General features: G+C 38.8%; 1 protein-coding gene across 1 annotated transcript in view; it reads left to right on the plus strand.

The window, feature by feature from the left end:
- LOC309635012 (uncharacterized protein) overlaps positions 1-19,136 on the plus strand; it is a 375,467-nt gene that overhangs the window by 129,358 nt on the left and 226,973 nt on the right. The window contains exon 4 of the mRNA XM_082405758.1: positions 6,328-6,410. The gene's annotated coding sequence lies outside the window, so the exon portion shown is untranslated. The remainder of the gene's footprint in view (positions 1-6,327; positions 6,411-19,136) is intronic.

A 19,136-nucleotide genomic window follows, 5' to 3' on the forward strand; every position in this document is an offset into this window, starting at 1 on the left:
CAACAGAGACCTTTTCATGTTTTTTTTTTTTTTAATTATATGTGTCATGAATTTAGTACAATCTTAGAACACAGGCATTATTTTACTCCTGTAGTGTGCTTCCAGGACTTGGCTCAACAATGGACTGGACATCGTTTCTTTCTTCAAAACACAGAAGGAGCATGTGAAAAGTTAGAATGTATTAGGTGCCTTTCTTCTTCCAAAATTATTTGCCTTCAAGAAAGTATGGGGTAAAATGCTAACAGATGAAACTGTTGAACCAAGAGAAGAATGAAACTTTTGGGTCCCTAAGTCATGAAACAGTATGGAATGTTATCCCATTGCCCGTGTGCCTGACTTCCACATCTTCTAATTCTGTCCTTCTCTCAAAGCAAAGCTTATTTCTCACCTTCTTGACAGTTTTCAAGAGTGGTCTGGCACCTCTCTGCTGGTGTGCACACATAGCCTTGATCATGTGATTCTGTTCCATTCCCTAGAAGTCTTCCTATGCCATTTGAACACTTTGAATACTAAGACCTATCTTACATTTCTTTTATTCTTGAAGTGGCATGTACTACATGCTTAAAGAAAACATTGCCAATGCTTTCCTGGCAGAGACCACCAAGAATCCACCTGTAGGTAAACAAGATCTGTTTATGGCTCATTGCCGTGAAAGAGAACACACCCCATGGGGAACTGTGGAAGGTGGCAGAAATGATAGAATTGGGGCTTGTGTTAGGTGATTTGGGTGAAGGTTTGAGGAAGTGGGGCTTTGCTCTGAATTGGACACTGTCAGAAAGTGGAGGTAATTCTATGATTGGTATCATCATAGATCTAATCTAGAAGGAAGGGAGACTAGACTGAGCTGTAATCAGTAAATCCACAGCTGGAACTCATATTAGTCAGGACAGGTGGAGTTGGTTCATTTTTGTTGTTTGGACAATGTTCAAGGTGTTGTGTTGAAACATCGTGGTCTCGTGTCTGTCCTCATCCATCATGGCTACAGAGTGGCCTTGCCTAGTGTAGATGTTCTTTGAAATCCTTTCCATCCAATAGGGGAACACCAGAGCCTATCTGTCAGCACCAGGCCAGCTCCTGCTGTCGGGGACTGCTCTGCTCTTTCTCAACATGAAATTGAACTGATTTTCAGCAGCATCACATCTTTATCAAAGATCCCTGGGTGGGTGAAGGCAGCCCAAGAGATAGGACCTTTGAGCTTTAATCTCTGATCTCCCCTTTCTTTCTTACACTGAAGGCATTATATAATTTCTTTTCAAGGCTGTCTTTTGATCTATGAAGGAAGTTGCACTGAACTTCAAGGGAGTCTCCCAGTTCTTTCCTTTCACTGGAACCTCACGCTAAGGATCAAAACCTAATTTCTTCTTTATGCTCACAAGGTTCTGGAGACTAACCCTTAGTGTGCTTGTCCCATTCTTAAAGGGACCAGGTTACAGTGAGGCTCTGCCAAAGGAGGGCAATGAATCCGAGGACACAATGTGGTCTTCTGTGCCTGAGGACTGCTTTCTGTACCCAACCAGTATGGCCATTTCATGCCAATCTGTTTGGAAGGTTTGGGTGAAAATTAGCAGGAATCTATTTGATCCAATCCTATGTAAAACATTTCTTTGGTCATTTGTTTGTCATGGATACTGACTTTTGAGCAGTGGTTCATAATCTTGGCTGCACAACAAAATCAAAAGGGAGCTTTTAAAAAAAGAAACTGGTTTAATTGATTGGTGTAGGGCTCAAATATCTACCTATCTATCTACTTATCTATCTCTATCTATCTATCTACCTGTATCTAACTACTTATCTGTCTATCTGTCTATCTACCTACCTATATCTATCTAACTACTTATCTATCTACTTATCTATCTCTATCTATCTACCTATATCTATCTAACTACTTATCAATCTATCTATCTATCTACCTATATCTAACTACTTATCTATTTATATGTATCTAACTACTTATCTGTTTATCTATCTATCTACCTATATCTATCTAACTACTTATCTATCTATATGTATCTAACTACTTATCTATCTACCTACCTATATCTATCTAACTACTTATCTATCTATCTACTTATCTATCTCTATCTATCTATATATCTACCTATATCTGTCTAACTACTTATCTGTCTATCTATCTACCTACCTATATCTAACTACTTATCTGTCTATCTATCTATATCTATCTAACTACTTATCTATCTATCTACCTATATCTATCTAACTACTTATCTAGCTATATGTATCTAACTACTTATCTGTTTATCTATCTATCTATCTACCTATATCTATCTAACTACTTATCTATCTACTTATCTATCTCTATCTACCTATATCTATCTAACTAGTTATCTATCTATCTGTCTATATCTATCTAACTACTTATCTGTCTATCTATCTACCTATATCTATCTAACTACTTATCTATCTATCTACTTATCTATCTCTATCTATCTATCTACCTATATGTATCTAACTAATTATCTATCTATATCTATCTAAATATTTATCTGTCTATCTATCTACCTATATCTATCTAACTACTTATCTATCTATATCTATCTAACTACTTATCTATCTATCTACCTATTTTTAAAAAATTCCCAAGGCAATTCTAACAAGACTCATTCTTAAAAATAAAGGGATCCTTTGCCCTGAGTTGATAGTGTAAATTATCCTTTGAGGAAGTCAAGGAAGATTGTGACTATAGGTATTTAGTTTTGATGTAATTTGCCTTAAATTATTTGCCTTTGTTTGCTCAGGCCAATGAACTTTATGTGACTGACTCTTGGAAAAGCAATATTAAGCTAAAGCCCCAACTGAAAAATGAATCGTCTTAAAACAAAACAAAACTGGCTAGTTTCTCCAGGGTTTTGATGAGTTAAAATAATTCTGCATCCGTGGTCACCCTCTCTGCTCTATAAACAGGATGAGGGGGCAGTGGCAGTAAAAACGGGAGTGCCAGTGACTGGCGCTGGGTTGACAAGCAGACGTATAAACAGAGTCTTGGGAGGAAGTCATGTTTATAGCAACTGAAAGGGAAGCCCTAACCTCAGAAGTGACTGAGGGACTTTGGTGCCTATAAATAGCTAGTCAGGTTATTTCCAACATTTGATTATAACTATTCATCAATAAATATCTTCCAATATGTGTTGGAAATTAATCATTGGTTCGACACTCATTCAGATGTCTGTGGTACTTTGGGTTTCTGCAAAATCATTATAGACTAAGCCACATAACTTCCTGGTATATAGACAGCACTATGTTTCAAACTGACTTACAGCACTGAAAACTCTAAAGGCGAAGGTGACTGAGGTATAAATGTTAACTCATATAACTTTGTCTCCTCTGTGAAGGTCAGCACGAAGGGCCTTGAACATGCTCCTGTGTAACTGATGCTAGTGATTACTCTAGAGAAAAGTATTTATTACAAAGAAAAGCATAGACTGAGCAGTGTCCTCTGTCATATAGGCTGTGTATGTATGTATATCTCTATATAGGTATAGATGACATATTTGCTGAAAATAAACACTTGTGGATAGACTGAAGTGATGTATACACAGAAATATATTGGAACCACAGCTCATTAAATTAGTAAGTTGATTTACTGGGATACATTATTACCTTTAATTACATTCTAAAGCGAGGTATTGAGAATTTTATTATAGTGGAAGTATGCTATGTGATATCCTAAATTTTAAAGACATTAGCTTTTATTTTGGGAAAAATAAAAGGTAATATAATTGAGGGCTTAAGATGGAGGACTCTGGGGCCAGACTTCTTGGGTTTAAATACTTGCTCCATTATGTACTATGTGTGATCTTGGGCAAGTTATTTACTGTCTCTGAACTTCATCCTCATCTGTAAAATGGGACAATAATAACACTCATAGGACTGATCCCAGAGAATTAAATTATTTAATGTAATAAAATACCTGGAACAGTGCCTGGCACAGAGTAAGATCTTTATTATAAATACCAGGTGCTTAGATTTTTGGTCTCTCAGAGAGTTGAGTAGTGTGAAATGGATTTTGATTGAGCAAGGAAACTTGCTGAAACAGTCTCTGTCTATTGAAAATTATTTTTCTGAAATAACACCTGGTTCAGTGTCAGAAAAACTTAATGCTAAGCACCTGGTCTAAGGAATGAAGCTTAGGAAACTCCTGGGACTAGGACTGTCAGGTCACCTTGTACTTCCTGTGACTTCTGAAGGGGAACAGTAATTTCTTTAACAGAAATCTCTCTGTTTCCATCCCAAGATGGAAAAAAAACCCCAAATCTAATTAAAATAATTTCAAAAGATTTTTGTTTATAGTGTGAATAATATTTAAGTATCTGTTGTAGAAAGTGCTTTCATAAGCCCAGAGGACACTGAAGGACAGAGAGGATGTCTGTAGTCCTTTGTCAACACTTCCTTTCATCTTCAGGGGCTTTATAGGGTTGACTCAAACTTTCTACTCAAAGTGCTGAGGCAAGGCTCCCTCACAGATCTCTCTGGAAAGCAGGCCCTACTAGGAACTCTTCAGGGACGCTGTGAGTGCCTGCTGCCTGGCCGAATGCTCTCTGGTTCGCAGTTACTAAGCTCCCTCTTAAATGGAACAGGAAATCAGTACCAAGACACCATCCATAGGCCCCAGAAGACTGTGGGGAGTTTCCACACTGGGGAGGTGTTCTGTCATTTCTTTCTTTCTTTTTTTTTTTTTTGCCACGCCCTGCGGCATGTTGCATCTTGGTTCCCTCACCAGGGATCGAACCTATGTCCCCTGCAGTGGAATCATGGAGTCTTAACCACTGGACCGCCAGGGAAATCCCTGTCCTTTCTTAATAAAGGAAATCAAGCTGATTTATGATCACACAGGAGCTCAGATGCTAGAGAGTAAATGGAAAAGATTTAAAAGATATTTATGTGTTCTTTTTTGAGCAGGCAGGAGAATTAGCTTTATTTTGATGAAACTTTTAAGTAACATGGCACTGGAGTTGAACCTGAAGGTCCCATTATTTAGCAACCATTATCTAAATAATAATGACAGCAAGAACAAAAATGAGTATTTCCTGTGCATGTATAACATCTTGGCATGGTTCTACGCAGAACATATTAGGCATTACTTGTTTAATCTTCACAACAACCCTGTAAAAGTCACTATCATCTCATGGTCCCAGAGTGTGGATGGGAGGATATTGTACATTAGAAATCACGTGGCAGAGCAAGTGATGCTGGGATTGACTCCAAGGCATAGGATGATTTCGAGATCACAAAATCTGGATCAAATCCAGGTGTTCTGGGATTTGATCCCTGGTGGCACAGTGGTTAAGAATCCACCTGCCAATGCAGGGGACACAGGTTTGAGCCCTATTCCAGGAAGATCCCACATGCCACGGAGCAACTAAGCCCGTGCGCCACAACTACTGAGCCTGTGCTCTAGAGCCCGTGAGCCACAACTACTGAAGCCCGTGCGCCTAGAGCCCGTGCTCTGCACACAAGGAGAAGCCACTGCAATGAGAGGCCCGCGCACCGCAACGAAGAGTAACCCCCGCTCGCCGCAACTAGAGAAAAGCCCGCGCGCAGCAGCGACGACCCAACGCAGCCAAAAATAAATAAATAAAATAAATTTATTTTTTAAAAAAATCCGGTGTTCTGACCCCCATGTCTCACGATCTGGCATTTCTCCAACTAAAGAGTTTCAAAATGAAAGAAATGAATGACTCCTGAATATGGAAGTATTTTTATGTAAGGCTAATCCTGTTCTATTTATTTAGTGCCCCTCACTGAAATAACTCTTTTCTATCGGTTATAAATGCACACAATATAATTCAAAGATTTTTAAAAGCAAGACAAAAATTTAGCTTGTTACATGGCTGTGTGCTGATCCCTGAAATTGTGGGGGGCTTTTCTCTTCACAGGAACATACTCTGTGAAGAAAAGATTTACATAATCTCTAATACTGCCCTGAAGTCCTGAATGAATTACATTTTTCCATTATAGTCCTTGCTTCCCCACAATCTCCCCCTGACCCTGAAAAAAAAAAAAAAAAGCCTAATTTTCTATCAGGGAAAGAAAAGGAGGCCATTAGTTTGTGTCTGGAAACAGTGGAGGAATTACTGAGCTATTTACAAGCTCTGCACATGTGGAATCAATCTGATATTCCATGAGATGGTTCAAAAATGTATTCAAATTATGTAGTTTTCAAATGTTAAACTTTGGAATTTGTTTCTTAATCGGAGGCTTTTTAGGATAGTTTGCCTGATGAATATCTCCTTTTGCGAATTTGAATAACAAATTGTTTATAATAATATATAAGCCATCTTAATTTATGTTTATTCTTGTTTCCTGAAGGTTGGTGCAAGTCTGGTGATGCGTATTTCTGCTACTTTCCTAACAGGGAGGTGATGACTGCAGCAAATTGAAAGAAAATCAGGGTGAGGAGAAATCCCTCTATTTCATTAGGCTCCTATTTTGATATTTGCCCATGAATTTGCAGTCGTACTTAATTAGCCATAATATGATTTCTATGCAAGTTTGTCCTTAAAGAATGTGACAGTGTTTAAGTACAGGTGGATTTTTAAATGAGACCTTTGAAGCAATAAACTAAAAGTGAATGAATTATTCATGTAGAATTGGATATCTGTTAGAACTTCTGAGATGCAACACTTCCAAATCTAGTTGAACTGGGTTAAAATATGTAAATTCATTAAAGTCAATGAAATGCAAAATGATATTTCAGTTATGTGCCAAATAAGATCCATATTCTTGGCCCAGTATAAACTTTTCCCATGTGTTTGTAATAACAAAGCTGGAGGTATAGAAGAGATATAAACATTGTTGCATGGAATTGCTATTAGAATAATGCTCTACATTTCTGTGTAATGCTCTCACATATGTAATTTCTTTTGATCTTCATAACAGTTTCACAAAGTTAGATACTATTATCCCCATTTTACAAATTCAAGAGCTTAAGTATATAGAGAATAATAGAAATAGTGTATGGAAGACAGCATGAAACAGTGGAAAGAGAACAGACTTTGGGATCAGACAGATTCAGAATCCCACCTTCACCCCTTAGTGCACTGATGAACTATGAATATACTGTTTAGGCTCTTTAAGTCTTATTTTCATCATCTGTAAAATGGGATAATTCTACTGACCTCACTGAATTGCTGTGAGAGCCAAAAGCAATAAGGTATGTGGAAGGTCTCACTTGTCTCAGCTTAGCTTTTTCTGGAAGGTATGGGTCATAACTCTAGGAGACTCCAAACCCAGTGCTTCTTGGGTATTTGGTTGAGATCTTTTTTTCTGCCATTTATGACATTGGGACACACTTTCCTGGGCCCGGTTGCTGAAGCCATAGGGAGCCCCTGACGAGAGAGGAGCAAAGCGACCTCTGCCCCAGATAAAAATCATCACCTTCCTGACGCCTTGTTATCCACATCTGGATTTAGCCGTCGTTCTCCCCAAGTGGTAAAGATCTACAGATGTGTGCGTACAGTAAGAATTACACGGTCCTGCTGCTTATATTTTCTATCCTTCACTTTTAGCTACTTTGTGGGTACACGTGTTCACCAGCTGTAAGAAACTGCTCTATCCATGTGCAGGAGTCTTATCACCCACAACATATGTCTACTGAGGTCCCCTCTGCACATGTTTCGGCTATCAGTTTGTGACATGCAGGGTATCCATGGCTTTATGACATTACTTGTCTCTAACAGCTGCAAAGGAAGACGATGAGTGGCACTTGGTTAAGTTCACTGCCAAAACGGAGAAGTGGGGGAGCAGGGAGCAAAATTATGCGTACAGCATTACACAGAGAGTCCATGACCAAGCGGAACGGATGTTACCGACCTCTTGTCCAATTCCCTGTCCCCCAGAGGGAACAACGCTCCTTCGACTCCTGGGCATGCCCTCACACCTTCCCTCTTTTGCACCCTCACAAGTGTATTTTCCACACCATAGCTGTGGGGGTCTCCACCCACTCCCACACAACTTATATTTAGCTCTGAAGACAAGGGTTCGCTTGACCTCAACAGAAATCAAAGGGGAGGCCAGACTGCCAGGGCCTGGAAAAAAGGAGGAGGAAACTAAAAGAAGTTTCTCTGTAGAAACTGCAGGAAAATCTCTGACCTTGAGGTCCTCGGAGAGAAGGCGTTCTAGCCCCGATGATGACAGAGTTGAGTTAAAATACAAATGCTTCCAAATATCTGTTGCCAGGAAGCAGATGACATGCTAAATTACTTTGCGGATTGACTACTTAATTCAGCGATTTCCTGAGTCAGGAATTGCCAGGAGAGCCATTTTGTCCTTTCTGGCAAAAAAGCCACTGGGATGGCTGTCTCCAGTCCCCTTTCCTGTGCTTCCTGCGTAGGAAGGCCTGTTTCCTGCAGAGAGATGCCTGATTAGACAGCACTATTTTGGTAGGCTGGGGACGAGGTAGCAAGGGAGGCCTTTCATTTCATATTGATTTGGGAACAGAGTGGATATCATATACATCATAGAAATATAAATCCTTTAGAAAACGTAAAAATTGTGAATCCAAAGCAAATTAGACCCAGTAGAGGTCCCAAAGAATCATATTGCAACATTTTCATCTGTTTGATTTTAAATGTTTTGAGATGCCTGGTTTATTTTTTGTGTAAAGAACTGTGCTTCAGTCTTAATGCAGCTTTTTGAAGCTGAATTTTGAGCATTGGGATTAATATTTGCCAAGCGAATATGATGCTGCTAAGGGTCTGATGTTGGTGAGGGATGACTTTGGGAAGATAGCCTAGCAGTAGGCTGGGCTTTAGGACTTGACGCTGAGCCAGTGTGGGGATTTTATAGGAACCCGGTGGATGAGCTATTTGTATCCCAGCTTGTAACTGTTCTTCTGTCGTTACAATTGATTCCTTCAGCAGTGTCTTTACCTTGCCCTAAAAGAAGTAAAGTGGCTGAATCAGAAGCATATAATTCATCAAAGCTAAATAAACACAAAGGTCAGAACATTCAGGCAAAAGGGAATTAAGGGGAGGAAGTAAATTGGAACCACAAATGAATTTGTTCACAAAACATAGAGAGTGAAAGATTTATTTCTTCTAATACTTGTTTGGTGTTGATTCTGTGTGGCCTCGTGTTGCTGTGTGAGGCTTGTGTGTGCCCTGACCACTCAATTAGATTGTCAGCTTCTCAAGGGAAGGCTTCTGTCTTGGGCTTTGAATTCCGAGAATTGTTCAGAGCCTTACTTGCCATCTGTTTGCTAGTATTGATGGTGATGGCTGAGTTTCTTCTCATCCACAAGCTTCTACTGTAGAACAACAAATATTGCAACACTAAACATGTTAGCAATTATTTTGGAAGTTGTTATTTGGGATCACAGAGCATCCCAAGTTAATTGCCTTTAAACAAATTTGGATTTATTTCTTTGAGTAGTTTCTAATTTCTGTTTTTAGGTTTGTATTTCAACATCCTGGGGTTGGTCAGAGAGCTGTCGCTGAGAGTAAGTTCGTGCAAAAGAAAATCATCCATTGGCCATGGGGTGTTATAGAGCGATTCCTTCCTTAGTGGAGGGGGTGATTAGTTGACTCTAGTAGCTGATTCTATTCATTTGATAATTTCTTATTTTATTATAGCAGTGATTTTGCAATCGAAGCTCTATAGCTTATTCTCATGTTTCGTATTTCTTTAATCCTAAAGAAAAGAATGTAAAATAAATACTTGACAGATGGCTTTAAAATTTCTGCTCTTGATTTCTCGGGCATTGCTTTCCAGTAGGAGGATTATGCAGGCCTGAGGGGTCTCTGGATGTATCATCAGCCAGTTTTGGGATTTGTTGTCACATCTGCCAAAGAAGGTCAAAAAACAACAACACAAATGAAACAAAAGAGAAAATCTGAAGCTTTCCCTTTGGCTTTTTTCTAACAGCACTGGTAGAGAGTTTAAGGGGAAAGAAGTCAAAGATATTAACTAACATGAAATTTTGGTAATATTTTTATTAAGGCATACTATTCAACTGTATTATTGTGGGTAATAAATAACTAATTCTAGTATATATCAATAATTAATAATTTAGTGTATATCCCAATAAAGGAGAATAAAGCCTTAAAATCAATAGCTCAGCTTGTAAATATGGCGTGAATATAAATTTATCCTGTCTTAATATGCTTTTTGAGTCTCTTATTTGCATCTCCTATCCACCAGAGGACCAATTTAAAGTAGAGAACAGATCTCATCTAGAAGAATAAATGGGAAAAAATGGAATAAAACCTTTTGAAAAAAAGAAAATAGTTGTAAGAGCTGAGGGGGGACTTTCTACATATTGAATTGTGTTCTAGAGCTATAATATTTAAAACCTTGTGGTGCTGATAGAGGTATAGACTGCCCAGTGGATCAAGGTAGTCTAGAAATAAATCATAAAAGATCAGCTAGTATATATAACAATAACATCACAAATTAGTTTGAAGAGAGAACATTCAATAAAGGATGTCAGGACAATTGCTTAATTATTTGAATAAAAATCTTACTAGGTTCTCATTTAGTACCACACACCAAAATAGATCAAAGTGGATAAAATAGTTATACACTACAATGAAGCCATTAAGCAACTGAAAGAAAATATAGGTTTTTAAAAAATCTTATTATGGAAATAAACTTTCTAAGGCAAAAGACAAAGAAACCTTAAAAGGAAGATTGTTATATCTGACAACATAAAGAACCTTTAGAAATGTTGTATGCCTATAAAAAATTTAAGTTTATTCTTAGTAGCAAAACGTTATTGAATAATATTGCAGCATATAAAACAGACTATTACCATCATTATATAAAAGGCCCTTATAAATCAACAACAAAAATAGGAAGATGCCAAAGTATTGAATAAAGATATCGAAGTTAATTGACAAATGAAAATGTACAAATAGCTAATAAATATCTCGAGTTCAGTCTCTAATAATCAAAGAAATGCAAATAAAATCGATGTGATATTATTTTTCTCCCATCAAATTATCCAAAATTTTAAAATGATAATGTTCTGTGTTGAGAGGCACTCTATTCACTGCTGATAGAGATATAAATAGATGCAACTTTTTGGAGGACAATTTGGAATATATATTGTAAAAGCCTTAAAAATTTGCCCTTTGATACAAAATTCTACTTTTAAGAATTTTCCCGAAGGGAATAAGAGATGTACACAGCGATTTTTGTGCAAGTATGTTCATGTGGCATCGTATCTTATGATACAATATTGGTAAAACAACAAATGTTCAACAACAGGGAAATAATTAAATAAAATTTGAGAGATCCGTATCATGGCCTATTATGTAATCTTTAGAAGTTGTGTTTCTAAGAATAATGACAAAATGAAATGCTAATAATATATTCTCTCTCTTTTTTAAAAAATTAATTAATTTATTTATTTATTTTTGGCTGTGTTGGGTCTTCATTTCTGTGCGAGGGCTTTCTCTAGTTGTGGCAAGCGGGGGCCACTCTTCATCGCGGTGCGCGGGCCTCTCACTGTTGCGGCCTCTCTTGTTGCGGAGCACAAGCTCCAGATGCGCAGACTCAATAGTTGTGGCTCACGGGCCCAGTTGCTCTGCGACATGTGGGATCCTCCCAGACCAGGGCTTGAACCCGTGTCCCCTGCACTGGCAGGCAGACTCTCAACCACTGCGCCACCAGGGAAGCCCTAATAATATATTCTTAAAGAAAAATCAGAATGCAAAACCATGTGATCTGAATATTGGGGGAGGTGAAGGAGGCAGGAAAACAAGAAAAAGAAAGTTTCTGTATATAAATTAAGGAAAACAGAAATAACAACAGGAGGAAAAGAAATCAGCAGTTATCTGTAGTTTTTTTCTTTTTTCTATGTTGGGGGACAATAGATATTTTTAATATTTTAACTTTATACTTTTCTGAATATTCTCAATTGTTATTTTTATAGGTGGAAAAGAATCTTACAACAAATACTACATTTTTTTGGTTTGTTTTTGTTATGAGCACATGGAAACACGTTTTTGGGTGCTGTGGGTGATAGGCTTCCCCAGAGCAGTGTATTGCTATCCTATGATGAACAGGGCTTATCTTTTCTGCCCAGTCAGGACACCAGGAGAGTGACTGCAAAGTTGGTGGGGCTCTTTCTGTTCAAGTGACTCTACTAAACAATACATTTAACTTGGCAGTTTATAAGGTAAATAAAAGGTTTGGTTAAAAATGAACCACATGAAAAATGAAACATGGTCGGTGACATAGAATGACTCGTCCACGATGGGTCTTTTGTTCTGTAGACCTGGTCCTCTGTTACTCTGTCTGGCTCCTCTGCCCTTCACAGTGCGGGGTCATGAGGTGAGCGAGGTGGACTCTGGCATTCACACATTCTGAACATGCCTGTAGACGGGTGGGTCCATTTCCATGATAGTTAAGGACAGAAATCTCCTGATGGAGAGCTCATCCAACAGGAATTGCTGCCCGGCACAGCGAGCTTGGCTAGTGTCCTGAGTGTGCGTTAATTATTAATCAGATAGGTCTTTCATTCCAGCTCCACCGTGTCTACTCTTCCCATGGAGTTGTAATTCCCTTCTGTGTTAGTGAGGCATGGCCAGTGGCTACACTTGCTGCTCTCTTGCCGGCATCCATATGCATTGTCTTAAAAGTACTGCTTGTGGTTCAAGTTGTAGCAGGTGTCTGAGCTTCCTGCTACTGGATTTGTTTCTGTAACACTTTGGACAATAGCTGTGGACACTAGCACCTGGAATTATAAAGAATAATGAGTAGGGTACAATTAAATATCCCCAGGCTTTAAGCCAGCATTTGTATGCACTGATAATTTCCTGTCAAATGAAAGGCTGCTTATGACATCCTTATAAAGGCAAATGTCTTTCCCCACTTGTCAGCCTTTGCAAGCGGACCTTTGAATCAGGCACCATGCCTTTGATCTGTGAAATATTTAGCAGTCATTGTTTCTGGCCACTAGAAATTCATGTGCTTTGGAGAAATTCGGTCCTAAAAACTACGGATTCTTTGCATATCATCTAACTATGTAAAAAGGTTATAAAATATAATCAAATGATTTTTAGCAAAAAGACAGCAGAAAAAACTTCAAGGCAGTTAAGTCAATCCCTAAGCAGTTATTAGGTGCTGTGATCAAATGGGGTTACTATCCTATTTCTATTAGATCTAGAATTAACTCTAAAGTTACCAAAACTAAGGCTAAAATAAAGGCAATTTCTCCAGCAAAGATTTGGCCCATGAGTCAGGTATTTCACAGAAGAAGAAAATATTCAGCCAGTACACAAATGAAGAGATGTTCAACATCGTTAGTGGTCAGGGAGAAGCAAGTCCACACCACAACAAGTACAGTTTTACACTTAGTTGACTGGGGAAAATTTTGAAGTCTGATATCTTCAGGTATTGGAAATGATGAAGATCACCAGGATCTCAATGTTGTTGGTGGGAGTGTACCCTGGTGCAATCTCTCTGGAGAGTAGTTTGACATTATCTCCTAGAGTTGAACATCATGTACCCTTTACCCCAGCAGTTCTGCTCCTGGATATATACCCAAGAGAAACTTGATACCAATAACAGGAGACACATTTAAAAATGTATAACTGCATTGTTCATCATACTGAAAAAGAAAAGCCAAAAACAGAAAAACAAAACCAAAAACAGGACAGAGCCCAAATGCCCATCGCCAAGATTGTGGAATAATGAGTATTCCCATCATGGATGTTGTACATCAATTAAAGATAGTGAACTACAGAGATGTGAAATAACATAGATGAATCAAAGTTTAAAACAACCAAAGGGAAAACTACATACTTTGTAAGGAATGCATATAGATGCAATAATACTGCTTTAAAAGAAATTGAGGGATTTATGATAATAGGATTTAGGATAAGATTCACCTCAGATCAGTTGAGTTTGGGTATTGGGATGCTGAAGACCCGAGTTAGATGGAGGTTGGAGTCAAGGTTCTGGCTTTTTGTTTTGGAAAATACATTTGTGGGTATTTATTGCATTTATTAGAAATAATTAACTGAAAAAATAATAAAAGCAGGCTATGCGTTATTACTAATAAGTGTGATTGTGGTTGATTCCTTTCTGTCCACCTGAGGTCTGTTGTCCAAAATGAAAACCTTTTTACTTCTGTAGTAAACTATACAAGAATTTTGTAAAGAATAGAAAACACAGGGTCATGACATGTTTGAATTCAGACACTGTCCTTTACTAGCTGTACGATCTTGAGCAAGTTACCTAACCCCTTCATGTTTCAAGTTTTTCATCTGTAAAATGGGGATTATATTTGTGCTTTCCTGATAGTGTCATAATGAATGAAAATTTATTAGGATCACAATTGTAAAATGTAATGAATTTAGCTTAGTGGCTGAGACAGGTTAAGGATTCAAAAATGATTGGCTGGGGACTTCCCTGGTGGCACGGTGGTTAAGAATCCGCCTGCTGGGGCTTCCCTGGTGGCGCAGTGGTTGAGAATCTGCCTGCCAATGCAGGGGACACGGGTTCGAGCCCTGGTCTGGGAAGATCCCACATGCCGCGGAGCGACTAGGCCCGTGAGCCACAACTACTGAGCCTACGTGTCTGGAGTCTGTGCTCCGCAACAAGAGAGGCCGCGATAGTGAAGAGGCCTGCGCACCGCGATGAAGAGTGGCCCCCGCTTGCCGCAGCTGGAGAAAGCCCTCACACAGAAACGAAGAACCAACACAGCCAAAAATAAAATATATAAATAAATAAAAGATTACTATTAAAAAAAAAAAAAAAAAAAAAAGAATCCGCCTGCTAATGCAGGGGACACGGGTTCGATCCCTGGTCCGGGAAGATCCCACATGCTGTGGAGCAACTAAGCCCATGCACCACAACCACTGAGCCTGTGCTGTAGAGCCCGCGAGCCAGAACTACTGAGCCCGTGTACCACAACTACTGAAGCCCACGTGCCTAGAGCCCGTGCTCCGCAACAAGAAAAGCCACTGCAATGAGAAGCCTGCGCTCTGCAACGAAGAGTAGCCCCCGCTCGCCGCAACTTAAGAAAGCCCACGTGCAGCAACAAAGACAACGCAGCCAAAAATAAATTAATTAATTAATTTAAAAAATGATTGGCTGAAAATATTATTAATACTAGTTACAGTAGTTTCATATTACTTGGACTGATCAGGCTAAAAAATACAACTTCTTCTTTATTTAGTTCTGTTCTAATGCATAAGTCTTTCCCAGCTATTCTAATCACTGTACCCCATTTTCATTTTCCAATCCTAGGTTAGGCTTGAGTGCTCACCCCATATCAACTTTGGAGAAGAAAGATTCTTCCCTATTTGAATGGCAGATTTCTTCCTTTGGCTTTTTGCTACCATTCAATCAGCTGTATATGAATGGAATTAGCTGAGAAGTCTTTGACTACATAAGGTGCTGGTAGATGCCCGCAATTTCTTATTTAGGCAACTTGGGCAATCAGAGAAATGAGAAGATGTGAAGGATAATATGGTTTTGGCAATGTAAGTGTGGAAAATAAAAGTTTGCTGGCTGAAATGATTCTTTTCTGTAGGTATACTTAAAAATTTTTTGAAATAGCTCATATATGGAAAAAAATATATCTATAACATTTTTCTCTATGCCAATCAGAAGCAATGCTAAGTAGAGACTGGATTTTTCCTCTAGTGGTATAGCTTTGATCTAAAGGGCTCAGTATATTCTGTTTTTTTCTGATAATAGTTAAAATATAGATTAAAAAAACAATTCACTAATGAGTTATATAATTATAGCAATGTGATTATATAAAATTATAAATAAGACTTGTGTACTGCATTCTAACCCATGTACAAAATGAGATACTAATTACCCTTTTTAATACTTTGAGATTCCCAAATGAGGAAAAAAAACATGTGACAAATATGAAAAGGAAAAAAAATTTTGTGTATATATATATATATATATAAAATCACTGTTTTTGTAGTTACTGGAAATTTTTTGTTGCACACACAAAAAATTGTGCATTAAGCTAAAGGGTAACAGTTTGCCCTTCCTGAAAAAGGTGAATAAAGGAACTTATAAACTGTAGTAAAAAAAAAATCAGCCCTGTATCATAGCAGTTTTCCATTTATTTGTAAAAATCTAGTTAAACTACTTCAAAAGAAATTTCAGATGACTTCTGCCCTTGGCTCTGTGCAATTTCAATTGAAAATCGCTGTCAGTGCTGGTTGAGGAATTGTGGAGCATAAAAAATGTGCCCTGAGGCTGGATGGGAAAGGGAAGATGTCCCAGTTTTCTGAAAGGGGAAGAAGTTTAGACTCTTCAGACCACAAAATGGAACATTTGATATTGATACTGAAAAAACTTTGGAATGGATTGTCATTATGAGCTCCTAGAAAGGGGAGAGGTACTCATTTAAGTCAGAGTGAGATGAATAAGGACTCCTCTTAGAGACCTCACTTCTGTTTGGTTGGGCCATGGAGCTGGCAGCCTAAGCAACTCATGGTCTCTTGGTGACTCTGTAGCTGGGTGGGAGGGCAAGCATGTTGGAACCCAAAATAGCTTGACAGGATGGAACAATGGGCCAAATCTAACAAGATAAGAAGTAAAAGAGAGAGATATAAAGGCTGCCCTTAGTTCCAGAAAATTAGCAACACAAAACGGGAGGAGTGGGCAGATTGCAAGGCCAAGTCCAAGGTTTAAGCAGATTGTATCCTGCACACAGGTGCCTGGCTGAGGATTGTGTGTGAGTAGGGACTGTGTCCATCCAAATCGAGCACCTCTTCCTTATTTGCAAAAAGGTACCTTAAAGCAGAAGGATGAATGCTTGGAAGAATACAAGTTAGGGGTTTTGATTAACTATGAACTCAGCGAATTACTACTATAGTGTGATCACCATGAATTGGGGAGGTTATTCCTTGATGTGCCATGTCCGGAACAAGGGTGGTCAGTGTCCAAGCTGAGTTGGATATATTGATAGCAGAAAGAAGGACAGTGGTGAATTGGAGCACAGCTAGAAAAGAAAGGTGAAAACTCTGGAAACTGTGATTTCTGAGCAATAGTGAAAAGGAGAATGTTTAGTCTGAAGAAGGGAAGATTTAGAAGGGCCATGATAGATTCCTAGCAAATTACACATGAGCATAGGACACCACAAAGCAGGGCATCAAAGCCTGAAAGGATATTAAAAAATTTTTTTAAAAAAGAGTTTTACATTTGAGATTTAAAACAACACATCAGGAGGGTGGGGGAGGGAAGGATTGGGAATTTGGGATTAGCAGATGCAAACCAGTGTATATAGGATGAGTAAACAACAAGGTCCTACCATATAGCACAGGGAACTATATTTAATTTCCTGTGATAAACCATAATGAAAAAGAATATATAAATGTATAACTGAATTACTTTGCTGTACAGCAGAAATTATCACAACATTGTAAATCAACTATACTTCGATAAAATATTTTAAAAAAATAAAGCAACAATCAAAGTTTTCATCATGAGGACATTTAGAACAAAATTTTATTCCCTTACTTTATAATTCAGTATTTTAAAATTTTGAATTACATATTGCTTGAAAGGCAGGGAACACCATAATCTTTTTAATGCTTAGCGTTTCTAAAGTCTTAACCAAGGTCATACAAGATCTAGAACTTTCCATCAAGTTGACGTGTCCAAAAATGGAACAGACAGTGTTGTCTGCTGCTAGGGTGGCTAAGGCTGAGAGCAGGTACCGCTTGCTTCCTGGGTGTGATGATGAGGCAATTTGTGCATTGGATGAAGTGTGGGGCTAGATGACATTTAAGGTCCTTCTCATGCTGAGATTCTAGGATTCTGGGAAAAAGCACTTTCTCTTAAGAAAGAGGAAAACTGAGATCACCAGTATGATTGTCTGTTCCTTCACAGAGAACTCCAGAATTAAAGAGAGAGGTGTAAGACTAATGTAAGAATCTGGGGCGTGCTCAATTTTTCTTTCTCCCTTTTGAGTAATTTACTAGGGTCACTTCATGAATCCCCTTCTTAGGTCTGGAGTGTTAAACAGTTGAGGTTTGGGACATTATACTGTAAGGTCTTGGGTTTGACCTTGGTGAGGGCTAGTTAGCTTTTAAAGGTTTGATTTCAAAGCGAGCAAATCACCTTACAGCAAATTTATGGCTATAAGCTTTACTGAAGACTGCAACCGTCTTTGCCAAGTATGCTCAGAGTAGCAAGTGGGCAACAGAGGATAGGTAGATAAGTTAATATTTACTTTCCTGCTAGAAAAGCAGGAAAATATATGTGTCTATATATGTATGTCGAGTGGCTGCAACATCTTGTGTTTATCCTCTGTCACAATAAGACTATCATTCAGAGGTGACTACCCGTTACTACCCCTTTGATTGGGGCTTGGGCCTATTTTGCAAAAATATCAAATACACATTTCCTGACCCTATATATGTATATATACTATATTAAGCTAAAGGATGACAATTTGCCCTTCCTGAAAGAGGAAGTAGATATATATACTCATACAAAATTATCCACATGTAATGAATTGTCTAATAGAGAAGAATTTGATGTTCCTTGGTTATGTCCTTATTTTATTTATTCTCAGGGAGACTAGGGTATAGCTGATGAGATAGCAATTAAAAAATAAAAACAGGGGCTTCCCTGGTGGCGCAGTGGTTGAGAATCTGCCTGCCAATGCAGGGGACACGGGTTCGAGCCCTGGTCTGGGAAGATCCCACATGCCACGGAGCAACTAGGCCCGTGAGCTACAATTACTGAGCCTGTGCGTCTGGAGCCTGTGCTCCGCAACAAGAGAGGCCGCAACAGTGAGAGGCCCGCGCACCGCGATGAAGCGTGGCCCCCACTTGCCACAACTAGAGAAAGCCCTCGCACAGACACGAAGACTCAACACAGACAAAAATAAATAAATAAATAAGCCTACACCTTTAAAAAATAAATAAATAAATAAAAATAAAAACAAAAACAAAACAGGCAGGGCTTCCCTGGTGGCGCAGTGGTTAAGAATCCCCCTGCCAATGCAGGGAACACGGGTTCGAGCCCTGGTCTGGGAAGGTCCCACATGCCGCGGAGCAACTAAGCCCGTGCACCACAACTACTGAGCCTGTGGCTCTAGAGCCTGTGTGCCACAACTACTGAGCCTTCCTGCCACAACTACTGAAACCTGCGCGCCTAGAGCCTGAGCTCCGCAACAAGAGAAGCCACTG

The sequence above is a fragment of the Balaenoptera borealis genome (genome assembly GCF_965194805.1).
Source record: "Balaenoptera borealis genome assembly, chromosome: 9".
NCBI lineage: Eukaryota > Metazoa > Chordata > Mammalia > Artiodactyla > Balaenopteridae > Balaenoptera > Balaenoptera borealis.